Raw genomic sequence first — 13,538 nt, forward strand, 5'->3', positions numbered from 1 at the left:
ACGTTTACTCCTTCCAGGCTTTCTCCACCTCCACCGCCACTCTCTTGAAATATTCAATCCTGTGAGAGTTCGCAGTTCATCGCATGATTGGTCTAGCCCGGTGGGTCCGTGCTTCTGAATTCTGCTGCACCCAAACATCATCATGAGAGCCGCAGGGACTGAGTCCCATGCTCTAGCAGTTAACTATATTATTCTCATAGTACTCCTTGTTGTCTTATATCTCTTGTGGTTGTCTCTGTGACATAAAAAGGGCCAAGGAGTCTTGCCAAGTGAGGGGCTGTTTCTGCGCCTCCCTTCGCTTCGGCTTTGGCTCATGGGGAAGGGGACAACTGGTAAGTTTGTTACTATCTTTGATTTATTTGCTTGCTAGATGGGCGCTTTGTCAAGGGAGTGCACTGTGTAACAATACAGTAACTCGATCGTACCTTATTGGTATTGGTTTTGTTCCACGGCTGGAATTGAATGAACAAACTCTTAATTGAACCACCCCACGAACAAAATACTCTGAACGTAAGTGCGAGTAATAAACCTTTGCTTTACTCTGTTACGGCATGTGGAATATGTTGAATTGTGATTACTTAATTGTTTTGAAGAATACAATGCTGTTGGAAACGCAGTGTTGTTTTTAAGACTATACTTATGATCAATCACATTGGTCACGCGGTCTAGCGTGAGTCTGATTCTGGGTCAGTTTACCACTGGAATAACGTGTTCGAATCCTGTTCGGGGTATAGATGTGTCTCAGCATCTCTCTGTGTTGTGTTGTAGCCCTGCGTTTGACCGATTCCCTTCCCAGCGAATCCTACCCAAAGGCTTTATTGTTTTCAGAATTAATTTCGAAGCGGAACAAGCCAGAAGGTTTAATCCCTGAGAGCTGAATTCTAGCATCAGTTTCAAAATTCCACTCCCGACTGACGGTTGCCGCTTATAATTACGATATGACCCGCACTAACTCTCTCTGAAACTCTGGATTTTAGCACATGTGGCGCGTATGTCATGACAAGAGTTTGAAAATTGGCGCTAGCGATAACTTACTCTCGGATAGTGGCACTTGCTTGCTTGGAACGCTATTCGATTATAACTTTGTTGGGATGTCGCTTTAATTATCTTAGCTCACGGCTCGTTTAATATGACTTCAGTTTACATTTAAAAGTTTATTATAAACTTGAGCTATTCAGAGCATATTGAATTTTCTACGAAGTTAAATAGATGAAACTTTGGATTTCGACCCACAAACTAATTACAAGCACGTTGTTTGGTCAGCGTGATTAGTTTCCTTTGCCTAAATTCCATTTCCGCCAAAACGTTATAAGCCACTAGAGAGGGAACTCTATGTATACCATTTTGTTCACACAGTGGTATCATTCTGTCCTGAATAAATATTAATGCTTCATCGTCCTGATATTGTTGAAACATGTTCTTCTTTATACAGATAAGATTCCATTAACTATGTTCTGTGGGGTTGAAATACAGATATGTATTTAGAAATGGTAGTCACAAAATTAAGTTATTGAAAGATAATTTTAAAATTTCACTATTGTTAATCAATTAGTGTAAGAGGACTTTTAAAATGTAGTTACAAACGCAGTGCAGGCCTACGTAATGTATGCAATAAGTGCTTGTGTTTATTCGGTTCAGAAAGGACAATACGAAATACAAAATACTAAAAATTAAAATGTACGAAGAATCATTTCAGTGTTTGCGATAATATTGTATTGTAGCATCCTGTTGCACTTTTCGCTTAGTATCGATTGGTTTTTTACAGTCTCACTTGAAACACTATGTTCTATAAAATTTATTAAAAAATATTTACTTTAAAATTTTAAAAGTCCACCACTACATGTTTCGACCAATGTGGTCGTCATCAGGTGTTAAAAGTTTTGGCGAGGAAACTGCTGTCCTCTGTTGTTGCTTATGTCGTTAAATGTATGAATCCTGTCGATGTGCATATGTGTTTGAGTTGGTGGATTGTGTTCCTTTTGTTATTTGTTGTGCTGCGCGTCTTTTTCTCATATGTGCATTTAACGACATAAGGAACAATAGAGGACAGCAGTTTCCTCGCCAAAAATCTTAACACCAGATGACGACCACATTGGTTGAAACATTTAGTGAGGGACTTTTAAACTCTTAAAGTGAATATTTTGTATTAAATTTTATAGGACATAGTGTTGCACTCGAGACTGTAAAAACTAATCAAAATTAATGCTTGCGATATTACAGATCAAGTTCTTATGAATATGTATATATGGTTCTCCTAATATTATTAGAGTGGTTAAGTCAAGGAAAATGTGATCAATTGGATATGTAAATAAGGAATATTTTAAACTTTTTTAAAGGATATCGATATCTGTGAAGACAAACAAGTGATCAGGAAGATAATATTAAAATGGACCCTTTTTCATTGCTAGTGGGGTGGGACTAAGTTCCTTGTACTGCGGAAAAATGCTATCAATAAACTCCATAGGCAGGTAGTAGGCTCACCATAAAGCTTTGGATTTTTATACACGAAGATTTGTTTTATTTAATTATTTGTTTTCCACTGGGACAACAATGAAGCTATGTTTGATGATTTTCCAAAATAGTACTCGGAACTTACATTTATAGGCCAACTATATCTTTTTAACACAACATTTAAACCTGAAATATTTATTATAATGTTGTCTGCAAAACAATGTTTTTATAAACAGTTCTAGCTTCTGGGATATTCATTCATTCATCAGTAATCTGTCAGACGACAGGTCCACAATCTCTTCCAAAACAGTTCCTCCACTTAATGCGATCTTCTGTTTTTGGAAAGAGACTATCCAGGAAAAGTGATAATGTGGTAGTTTTTCCATTTGCTTTCCACATCGCAGTACAGCAGCCGTTCAAACCACTCTGGTCACGCCTGTTGCTATACGAACTTGAACCATCTCGAGCATCATTTGCTCTGTGCTTCAAGTCGCTACTGATGACGCTGCTTCCGGCATCAGTTTTTGGTGTCTCTCTTCGTCTGATATGGAAATGAAATATTTTGTGATAAATCTCTTTAAAACTTTGTGACCGCCAAGTGTTGACATGATTTTTCTGGTGGAAGAAGAGACTGTACTGTGGGGCGCATGCGTATCGGGATCTTGTCACTTATGTCACGTCTAGTCTTGGTCCTTTTTTTAGGAATATGTCATATCACTCTTAAGCATGTGGTCACTGTTGCATGGGATCATATACATCCAGCGCCGTATATAACGCCGTATATTTCAGAGAAAATCAAACGACTTTGCAGAGGAACGGGACCGAAGGATAAACGAAGGAAGAAACCAGCATGAAACTATGCTACAAGTCGAAAGATGGCGGGTTCGATCCCCGATGAGGCCAATGGATTTTTCAATTGATTCCATCCTTCAACCTGCACTATGGCCCTGGGGTCAACTCAGCCTCTAACAGAAATGATTACCAGGAATCTTCCTGCCGGCCGGCCGGCACGTAAGGCTGACAGCCTGCCACCATCTGTGAGCCGATTGTCTAGAAAATGTGGGAGCCTCGACGTCTCAGAGTCCTATGTGCCTCCACGGCCAGTTGCAGGGATGGCTTAAAACCAGCAGGAAGCAAGTAGCAAGCAAAGCTTGCTATATGGTAATATATTGATATCCTCCTACAGTGAAGTATGAGCCGGGGTAGCGCAGTCGGTATAGCGACTAGCTACGGGCTGGACGACCAAGGGGTCAGAGTTCGAGTCCCGGTAGCGTCAAGAAGTCTCTCTTCTCAACGTCGTCCAGACCGTCTCTGGAGCCCACGCAGCCTCATATCCAATGGGTACCGAGGGCTTTTCCTCCGGGGTAGAGTGACCGGAGCGTAAAGCTGACCACTCACCTCCAGCTGGAGTCGAGCTAAAAGATTATGGATCTCTACATCCACTCCCCCATACGCCTTCGTGGCGTGCTTAATTAGTTAAGCACAGGGGCAACTTTACCTTACTTTTACCTGTAGTGAAGTAACAGTCAACTCATTGGCAGAGGATACGCCGTCAATTTAGAATACTGGACTTGTTGTTACGAAACCCAAAGGTACACATATGTACATATGTCAACAGCAAGACTAGAATTATAACTTTCTTTTCTTCCCCTTCGTAAGATTTTGGAGCAGAAATGCTCATGTTAGGTGGGTCCCTTGTCACCACGGCATGGCGCTTCCACAGGTTGCAGATGGACGAGACGACCCCCAGATATGGAAGATAGCTGCGAATATATTGAATAAGCAGCCGCGGACAGTCAACAAGGGGTGGTCCTCCAGCTTGGGGATTGGGCGCGGGGCTACAAACTCCTCACTGTAAAAAAGAAGCTTGTTACGAAAGATCACAAAAAGCCTCGGACCTGGACGGATTCTTTGGATAAACGACCTAAAGGGAAGAAAATGGACATGGAATGTTAGAAGTATGAATAGGGCAGGTTCGCATCCCAGAGAGATGGAATGGTATGATCAGAATCGATGTGGCTCAGAATAGGGACCAGTGGAGGGCTCCTCTGAACACGGTAATGAACCTTCGTGTTCCATAAAATGCTGGGAAGTTCTTGAGTAGCTGCACAATTTGCAGCTCTTAAGAAGTGCTCAGCTCCATAAAGTGAATGATTGTTTAATGCATTTGCCCGCTGCATAAACAAGTTGATGTAAAACTCCTTGATTTTAGCACCAAAGTTGCCCGATCAGATGAAGGATATAGGTTAATAGGCTCACAATTAAGAAGCTCTCACAGGTCTCCTTTTGTGTTATCTCATAAGGGTGAAGTATTGGTAGCTTTTAATATGCATGATGATTTATTTACGTAACAATGTGACATTACATTGATGCTTTCGCTCTTCACGATTTCCATCTGCTTCATTATGTATTCCTTTTATGCTAGAACTTCGACGTAATCTCACTTTTGCCCGTGCATAACAGGAATTTGCTACCCTTTAAATGAGGCTTCGCCCGTATCCTTTGGTGAAGAAAATTATGTAGATGTATTCCATGTGATACTGAAGCCTAACATATGAACGTAGGTACAACGAGAGTGTATCTCTTTCCCTTTTTAATTAATCTCGATGCAGTCAAGCTTAATATTTTTCTATTTTATTTCAGTTCCGATTTTGTTGTTTTTGTTTTTACCCATTCGCAATAATATTTAAAAAAAATAGCTTATTGGCTTTCATGTTTGTCTGTTCGTATGTAACAACTCTATAACTGATCAAGGTATTTTCGTGAAATTGCACTTTGATTGGTTGATATGCTCAAAAAAATTAATTAAAATGGAACGTTAATGACGGACACTTTGGGAGAAGGTGTACATGTGTTCCTGTGTGCTTTTAGAGCGTAACTCCCCAAATATTTATCGGAACGAAGTATATTCGTAAGAATGTTGTAGATAACACTGAAACATATATTCTATGAGAGTATAATTTTTCTGTGAGTCTTACAGATTTCGAGGTAATCAAAGAAAGAAAGCGAACACTCCGGAAGGATATTACAATTAACTTTATAATTGTCGTAGTGTAGATCTGTCGATTTGCTGGGGTTCCACAGCTTCCAGTAAGACATGCTGAGTGACTGCATATGCTGAATTTAGAATATTGCGAGAGGGGTGAGTGAGGAGAGGCGCGGGTTATTTGAAGGCATTCAAGTTAAAATCAAGAAAACTAAAGCATCAGAATAAGCGGTCGAAGTTTAAACTTGCTACCTGAAGAATTCGCAATATGATCGAAGTCTTACTTGTAGGATTTCAGGTTCTAAAATCGGTGTTTGTCAGGAGTTCTGTCTTCTGCGATGGGAGCCGGGATAGTGCAGTCGGTATAGCTATTGGTTACGGAGTTCGAGTTCCGGTAGGGTCAAGAATTTTCTCTTCTCCACGTCGTCCAGATCGGTTCTGGTGTCCACGCAGCCTCCTATCCGATGGGTAGGTGCTCTTTCCCCGGCGGTAAAGCTGTCGAGCCGTGAAGCTGACCACTCACCTCCAACTCTTGCCGATTTCAAAGAAACGTGATCTATACTCCACTCCCCTCTACGCCTTCATGGCATAATGCTGAATTATTTAAGTATAGGGACAACTTTACCTTTACCCTTTTTTATCTTCTTTGATATAGCGCCGAGTAATCCGTTAAAAGCCAACCGATCATAACGGACCACAGGGCGTTATATCCCAGAATATAGAATTCATGACATTTTACTCATTTGTATAATATTGAGATCTGTGCGGTTAAATTTGCTCGACAGCTGTATGCTCTGTACTCTAGTAGTGGTAGTTTCATGCTGGGTGTAATGCTTTTCAGAAGCGTAGAAGAGGGAAGGGAAGTGTAAAGGAATTCAGTAACTGTTGTAACACGAGGCACAACCATTTCTCTCATTTTACAGTTGACTGAGCGAGACTGCATCTCAAATGAGCTATCTCATGACTTGTCAATCTGAAACGTCTTTGAGGCCACGTCATCGTCAGAAAGTGACGCAGACTGTTACGTCATCATTAGAAAGTTAATATATTTAATATTCATTACAGAGCGGGTGTTAAAATCCCCAGCTTCACACTTCGGCCGCTTTACCCCCGATATTCATTGGATAGGAGGTTGGGTGGGCCCCAGAATCGGTTTGGACGAAGTGGAAAAGATAAAATTCTTGCCCCTACCAGGACCTACCCCTACCGCCCGCCCGTAGCCAGTCGCTGCGTCATCCCTCTCCTCTTTTACATTATGTAGAACATGTACAATATACAAGTATACCGTATTTACGCATGTATAGGCCGCAGCACAATTTTCAGACAGAAATTATAGAAAAAATAATTTTCTTGGAATATTATTCATGAGTATTACACCCTGTATTACTAATTATGAATATAATTTTTTTTAAATGAAGTGTGATTTCGAATATTTCGAATATAAGCCGCACCCCAGTTTTCCTCTTGAATTTTTGGCAAAAAATGTGCGGCCTATACATGCGTAAATACGGTATATATATGAAAATCATCGGTGAGTCATGTCATATCCTGTGTCAGAATGACACATATGAGATAAAAACTGGTATAACGAGTATTCATGTACGAGGCTTAAGTGAAAGTTTTTCTTCATGAAAGGCAACGAGATGGTTCGGGCACAATCTTTAGGATGTTGCAGTTCCGAACAGATAAACTATTCAGATAAATATAAATAAATTAAGAGCTACAGGGTCGTAACTGAATAAAAACCGAATCGAAACGGATGTTCACTAAAGAGAAACTGGATGAAATCGGCGATAGGCTTGAATATTCTCGTGGGAAATTCCTCAGACACCTTGCAAAGGAAACTGAGGCTTCAAAAACTCCTGGAACTGAAACCATATAAGAAGGGCAGTGCATGAAGTCCAACAACATGATCTCCCTAATAGAGGGAAGTTATATAACTCGATCCCTCAGGCTTCACTTTGGCGAGATCTATACCATCGCCGGGATTTTCTTTCCGGCGAGGCTTCGTTTCACTTGCAGGGGAGGTAAATTAACAGGGCGGCATATACCGGAGTTTCCACTGCAGCCCAGTAAATTGCTGCCGCACTTCTCCAGCTCAGTCAGTCTTGGTTTCGGCTCTCGTCGAGACCCTTGATCATATTTTTGTTCTTTTCAAAACATTACGTGTTTTCAAGTGATGTCTCCTCTTCGACGAGATCAGATCTTATTTCAACTGGTCGCTCCTCCCCTGCTAGGGGTCACTTGAGCTTGCGCTCGTTCACTACCTCACCTTCTCCTCCACACACTCACTCATTCTGTATATACTGGCGTTTGTGCAAAAATATACGAGGTCTATTAACTAAATTATTGCTTTGAGCTGACTGTTCCTTTAGGAGCCGATAGTTCCTCCGCTATTAATAAAATCCATATCTTTTATGCATCCTGAAAATTCATTACAAATTTCACAATTTACTGCATAAGTTTAAAATTGATGGGAATACACACACAGAATAATTTGAATAGTTTTCTTTGATGACCGAATTAATTCGAAAAGATGCTTGGAGTAGATGCACCATCAGTTTCTCGAGCGACTCCTGTGGGAAAACGCTGCATGTATTTTTTTTTTCGAGCAAGACTTCGCTGTTTTATATAGTAAGCCCATCCATGGACGCTTTGGGGAATGTTTTTGTAAGGGTGAACCATAAAACCGAACTTACAGATAAAACCACACACAATTGTAGAATGTCGGAAGGAAAGGTTACTCTCATTCCCAAGAATTTCAATTGAAGTTTCCACGGGGGTGACAGGAATACGTGCGGGGAAACACAGACCGTGTCTGGTGTCTGGTGTAACCTGCGTAAGAAGGTAACTTTTAGTGCATTCAGTATTATGTAGCCCCTGAGGGCTCTATAATGCTATAACACAGTATAACAATTTAGGCGAACCCTCGTATATGCCTGATGATGGCACTGCGTGGCCGAAACATGTCATTGAATTTATACGAAAGCGAGAGATAAGTGGTGATTCAACCAATAAACTGTGAAGTTTAATTGAAGACTGCATTGTGTGTGCATGTGCCTGTGGAGTTGGTTGTACGTAGAAATGAAGAGAACAGAAGCTTAAAATCTTCACTTCTTGAACCTCTTCTTCTGGTACGTGGCTGGCATTTGTGACACTTCATATTTCTGTTCGGGCCGCCACTTCGTCTTCTCGGTTGGGGATGGTTTATGTAGCATTTGTCAGTCGAGTATCTGTGCAACACGTCACAATTGTTTGCGACCTATCCCCGTCCTTTCCCCGCTTGTTATCCCACAATCTTCTGAGTGCTCGTAGCAAGTACGAAACTGAACACGTTTCTGAAATGTCATCAAGTGTAAGCTGTGCCGTTGCTAGGCCGTCAGCAGATGTGAATGTGTGGTCAGTGGCCAAGGCATGCATATAATGAAAATGACGTAGGAATACATGCGACATAATGGTAAAGTTATCCCTGTGCCTAATTAAGCAATTAAGCACCGCGCCATATAGATGTATGGGAGAAGGGTCCGCCATTCTTTGCCATGGAACTAGATGGAGGTTAGTGGTCAGCTTCATTTCCCGGTCGCTTTACTCTAGTTGGAAGAACCTCCGGAAACCATTGGATGGGAGACTGGGTGAGCCCCACAGCTGGTGTGGACGCTATGTGGATTAGAAAACCTCTTGCCCCTGCAGGGAATCGAACCCCGGCCATCCAGCCCCTAGGACAACATTAAAGAAGCAGATGCAAAGAGGAGGGGGAATAGGAAGGAGTTGGTTGAAAGTTTATTTTTTTCTAGAATGTTAATACACCAGTCTCCTTGAGATACTGGGGAAGAACACGGAAAATAGGAGAGAATGCATTGTAGGAAACCATCTCGCGAATACAAGTGTTCAACCATCGAACTAACCTACTCAGTGCAATGTATCGCATGAAATCTAATTGTAATTTTCTTCTATGGAGATGTTAATCGCCCGGAGTAAACCTCGCTACACAGCAGTCTGAATGTTATTATATCACTTTCTTTTCGCTGATAATTTTAGTTTGTATCTCGTCTTTTGAATGCTATTGGAACTGCAACTATAACTGTGTGATAGTATGTTGGGTTCTACAAGTATTAAGCTGTGGGATTTATTACAGTCTGCTTGTAATTCATACCTTGTGAGCGGTGAATAGCTTATTACCATGAATTCACGTGGGTGTTTGAATTCTGATGCACTGTACCATTCTTGATTAGCTCTGATTAGGTTATTCATGGGATTCTGAGCGGCGCCATTCGTCTCGACGCAGTATGGGCGCTCTGTGAAGCAAGACGACTGCAAGCAGCCCGTTCCTGTGAATAGCAACGATTTTCTTGCAGATTAGTAAAAGACGTAGTTCATGTTCTCGAGTTATATGTTTCATATGACTATGGAACTCAATTTGACATGTTACAAAGCTTTCTCATTTACCCCTAGTTTAGAACAAAATATTTGATTTGACGTTGAAAGACACTGAAGACCCTTGGAAGTAACCAAATGAAATGATTTAAAAGATTTTCGGATGATTCGAAGTAAATTTCCTTTGGTACAAAATTTTTAACAGAATCTTATCAGTCGGAATTTATGTTCTTAAAATCATATTCATAGGACAAAAGGAGCCAGAAAAGCACAGTCAGTATAGAGACTGGGTATGGGCTAAACGACAGAGTGCCGCAATTCGAGTCCTGGTAGAGTCAAGAATTTTCTCTTCCATACTTCGTCCAGACCGGCTCTGGGACCCACCCAGCCTCCAAGCAAATGGGTACCGGGGGCGCTTTCCCAGGGGGTAAAGCAGCCGGGGCGTGAAGTTACCACTCACCTCCATCTACTGCCGAGGTGAAGAAAATATGGATGTATAATCCATTTCCCCTAAGCTTTCATGGCGTAGTGCTTAATTGGTTTTTCGCGGTTTTCCTTAGTCATTTCAGGCAAATGCCCGGATATTATCTCAGTTAGACCGCAACCCCGTCCCCGAATCCTATCCATATCATCATTCGTCATCAAAATGTTCCGCGCTACAGAGTATGATACCAAAGAAATATAGTAAAATAACCAAGGCACAAGAAAATATAGATATTTATTTGTAGAGTTGATTTTAGAGGAAAATTAGAATATACAAATCTATAATTTTGCCTTTTGTTCTGTATGGGTGTGAAACTTGATCTCCGACATTAAGAGAGGAACACAGACTGAGGGTGTCTGAGAGCAGAGTGCTGAGGAGAATATTTGGACCGAAGAGGGATGAAGTGGTTGGAGAAAACTGCATAATGAAGAACTTCGTAACTTGTACTCTTCGTCAGACATAATTAGAATGATCAAGTCAAGGAGGATGAGATGGTCAGAGCATATAGCACGAATTGGGAGAAGAGGAATGCATATAGGGTTTTGGTGGGAAAGCCAAAAGGAAAGAGACCCACTTGGACTGAACTGGCTCAGGATATGGGCTGGTGGATTGCATAACGCTTGTGAATACGTTAATGAATCTTTGGGTTTCACTAAATGTTGGGAAGTTCTTGAGTAGCTGTACAACTGGCGGCTTCTGAAGAAGGACCGAGCTACACGGAGTTGGTTTAATTATAATTCTTATACAATTTTTCTTTCAATGTTTATCTATAATCCGTTTACTTGTTGTTGTCAAGTATAGAAGTAAAAGGATTGAATTAGTAAGGTTGGCCCCAACCCGGGAACCCTTCGGAGACAAGGAAACTGGGATAGAAGTGTCTTATATGGGTGTGTTGGGTTCAAACATTACACGAAGCATAATAAATTCCCTGACTGACTATAATACAGGAAACTGGCCTGTAATTTCACGTTCAAAGAGTTGACATTTTCTGCAAGATACCTCGAATGAGAGGAACTGTTGTGTTGTCGTTTTCAACATAAATAGTCTGGGTGGTCATTGATCATATACTGACTGTCTTCTCTCAAAATAGCGTCCGTCCAATTTAGCAGACAGCTTTGCTCCATTTGTTCCACTTGGAAGGCTTACACCCACGGTGTACGGTTTCTGACTGGCCCCTAACTTCCTTTATAAATACCTGTTCATCGGATTGCTGGCTTCTGTTTTATGTTATTCTCTAGAGCACACTTGGGCCTACTGCTGTAGCACCGAAAGCAATGTGACTGTGCTTCCTGCAGTAATCGTAGCGTTCGTTGTCAGCCTTCTGTCACTAGCATTGAATTTGCATTGTGGCGGAGAAGAATTACTGACAGTTTTATATATTCTGTTCAGTTTTTGCATAAGCTGGTGCGTTAGGAACGGCATGTTCTGATAAAATTTGGTATTTATAGGCGAATTCTATTTAAATCTGAACCGACGAACTATAGACACTAATTTTGGGGGAAGCTGTGTTGAACTTGATGCAATTCCTGAAGTGTAGGCACACAGAAGTGAATGTACGCAGTGTATCAAGTAGCATCCGATGAAGGACACATTAACGTGTGTTTGAAACATTTTGAGTGTATTCCGTAGTGTTCTGGGCTTCATGGTTTTCACTCCTTTTGAAAGAATGATAGGGTAATAACTCTTAATATGGCACATTTCCTGGAAAGTCGCGGATTCGATTTTCAATTGACCGAATCTTTCCAGCCGCAGAAGATTCTGTTCAGAGTTGTGGCTAGAAATATTTATAATTAAGAATGAATAAAGGGCCGCACCATAGTTCAAGCGGTTAGTCGCTGGCTTTCCACCGCGGCTGCCCGGGTTGGATCCCGGGTCTTGTCAAGTGGGATTTGTGGTGGACAAAGTGGCGCTGGGGCAGGTTTTCTCCGAGTACTTCGGTTTCCCCTGCCAATCTTCATTCCACCAATTGCTCCACAATCACCCTCACCTATCATTTGTGGCTGGTCCAATAGGCCAAAAGTGGCCGCAGTACAAGGAACTTAGTCCTACCCCACTAGCAATAAAAAATGAATAAAACGATATGGGATCCCACCTCGAGGCGATATTTGCATTTTGCTGAGGGATTAGGGACCCCATTTACATTCCAGTGAAGAGGAAACACGTTGGAATTTAAATGCGTTACAGGACTCTTATCTTTCGATAATCAGTTTATCTGTCCTTAGAAATTCCCCGAATCAAAATCTGGACCGATTTTCCTGTGACGGGGTTTCTCAGACCCTTCAGGTGAATACCAGAACTTTCCTTCAGAATAAGTCCAGAGTCACTTCATCATTCTCCTTTCTGCTTCCCACGCTATGTTGTCCCATGTACCCAGCGGCTTCATATAGCAGACACTTCCAAATTTAATTCTGGAGGTGCCAGTATAGAATTTGGGTAACGTTGGGGGCTATGGTTTTGTGCTTTTCTGTCTTGAGATGTACAGTTATCTCTTCAAAGCGTTTGCGTACCCGTCAGACATTATCATCTGCTCATTTCACTGGCTGTCGTTAGACGTGAATAGTTGATATAACTAACTTCATGGAGCTGAGCCCTTCTTGCGAAGCCGCCAATTATGCAGCTACTCGAGTACTTGCCAACAGTTCACAAGAGCCTTCCACTAGTCCCTATCCTGAGCCAGATCGATCCAATCCATACCATCATTTTAGTATTGTCCACTCACCTACATCTTGGTCTCCCCAATGGTCTCCTTCCTTCTGGTTGTCCCACCAATATCCTACATGGGTTCCTCTTCTCTCCAATTCGTGCTACATGCCCTGCCCACCTCATTCTCCTTGACTTGATCATTCTAATTATAATTGGCGAAGANGGAACAACTGCACAGCAAGGAGCTTCATAATTTATGCTATTCGTCTGTTATTAGGGTGATCGAATGAAGGTGAGATGTAGGGGACATGGAAAACTCAAAGAAGAATTTATAAATGCATGCAGCCTTAGTGTCAGAAAACCTAAAGGGAAGATATATCTTGGAAAACTCAGGCGTAGATGGGAGGATAATATTAAAACAGACCTTAAATAAATCTTATGTAAGGTTGTAAAAGGGATTCATATTTCTCAAACAGGNTCCAGACAGAACCACAAGCAAAATTATAATTTTGTGTATTTTAATTCAATAGTTGATATAGCATTGGTTAATAATCCCAGAACCAATAATTTAACAATAACCGGTAATCCCATTAGTTGAGA

The 13,538-nt window shown here is 41.4% G+C and overlaps 1 protein-coding gene across 3 annotated transcripts in view; it reads left to right on the forward strand.

Moving 5' to 3' along the window:
- The window catches only part of LOC111865374 (ligand of Numb protein X 2), a 597,517-nt gene that overhangs the window by 69,419 nt on the left and 514,560 nt on the right, over positions 1–13,538 (forward strand). Inside the window, exon 1 of one of the 3 annotated variants that reach the window (XM_023853346.2) lies at positions 70–332. The exons of the other annotated variants lie outside the window; for them this stretch is intronic. The gene's annotated coding sequence lies outside the window, so the exon portion shown is untranslated. Of the gene's footprint in view, positions 1–69; positions 333–13,538 lie in introns of those variants that run through there. 3 annotated transcript variants of the gene reach the window in all.

The sequence above is a fragment of the Cryptotermes secundus genome, unplaced genomic scaffold (genome assembly GCF_002891405.2).
Source record: "Cryptotermes secundus unplaced genomic scaffold, Csec_1.0 scaffold164, whole genome shotgun sequence".
NCBI classification, from domain to species: Eukaryota; Metazoa; Arthropoda; class Insecta; order Blattodea; family Kalotermitidae; genus Cryptotermes; species Cryptotermes secundus.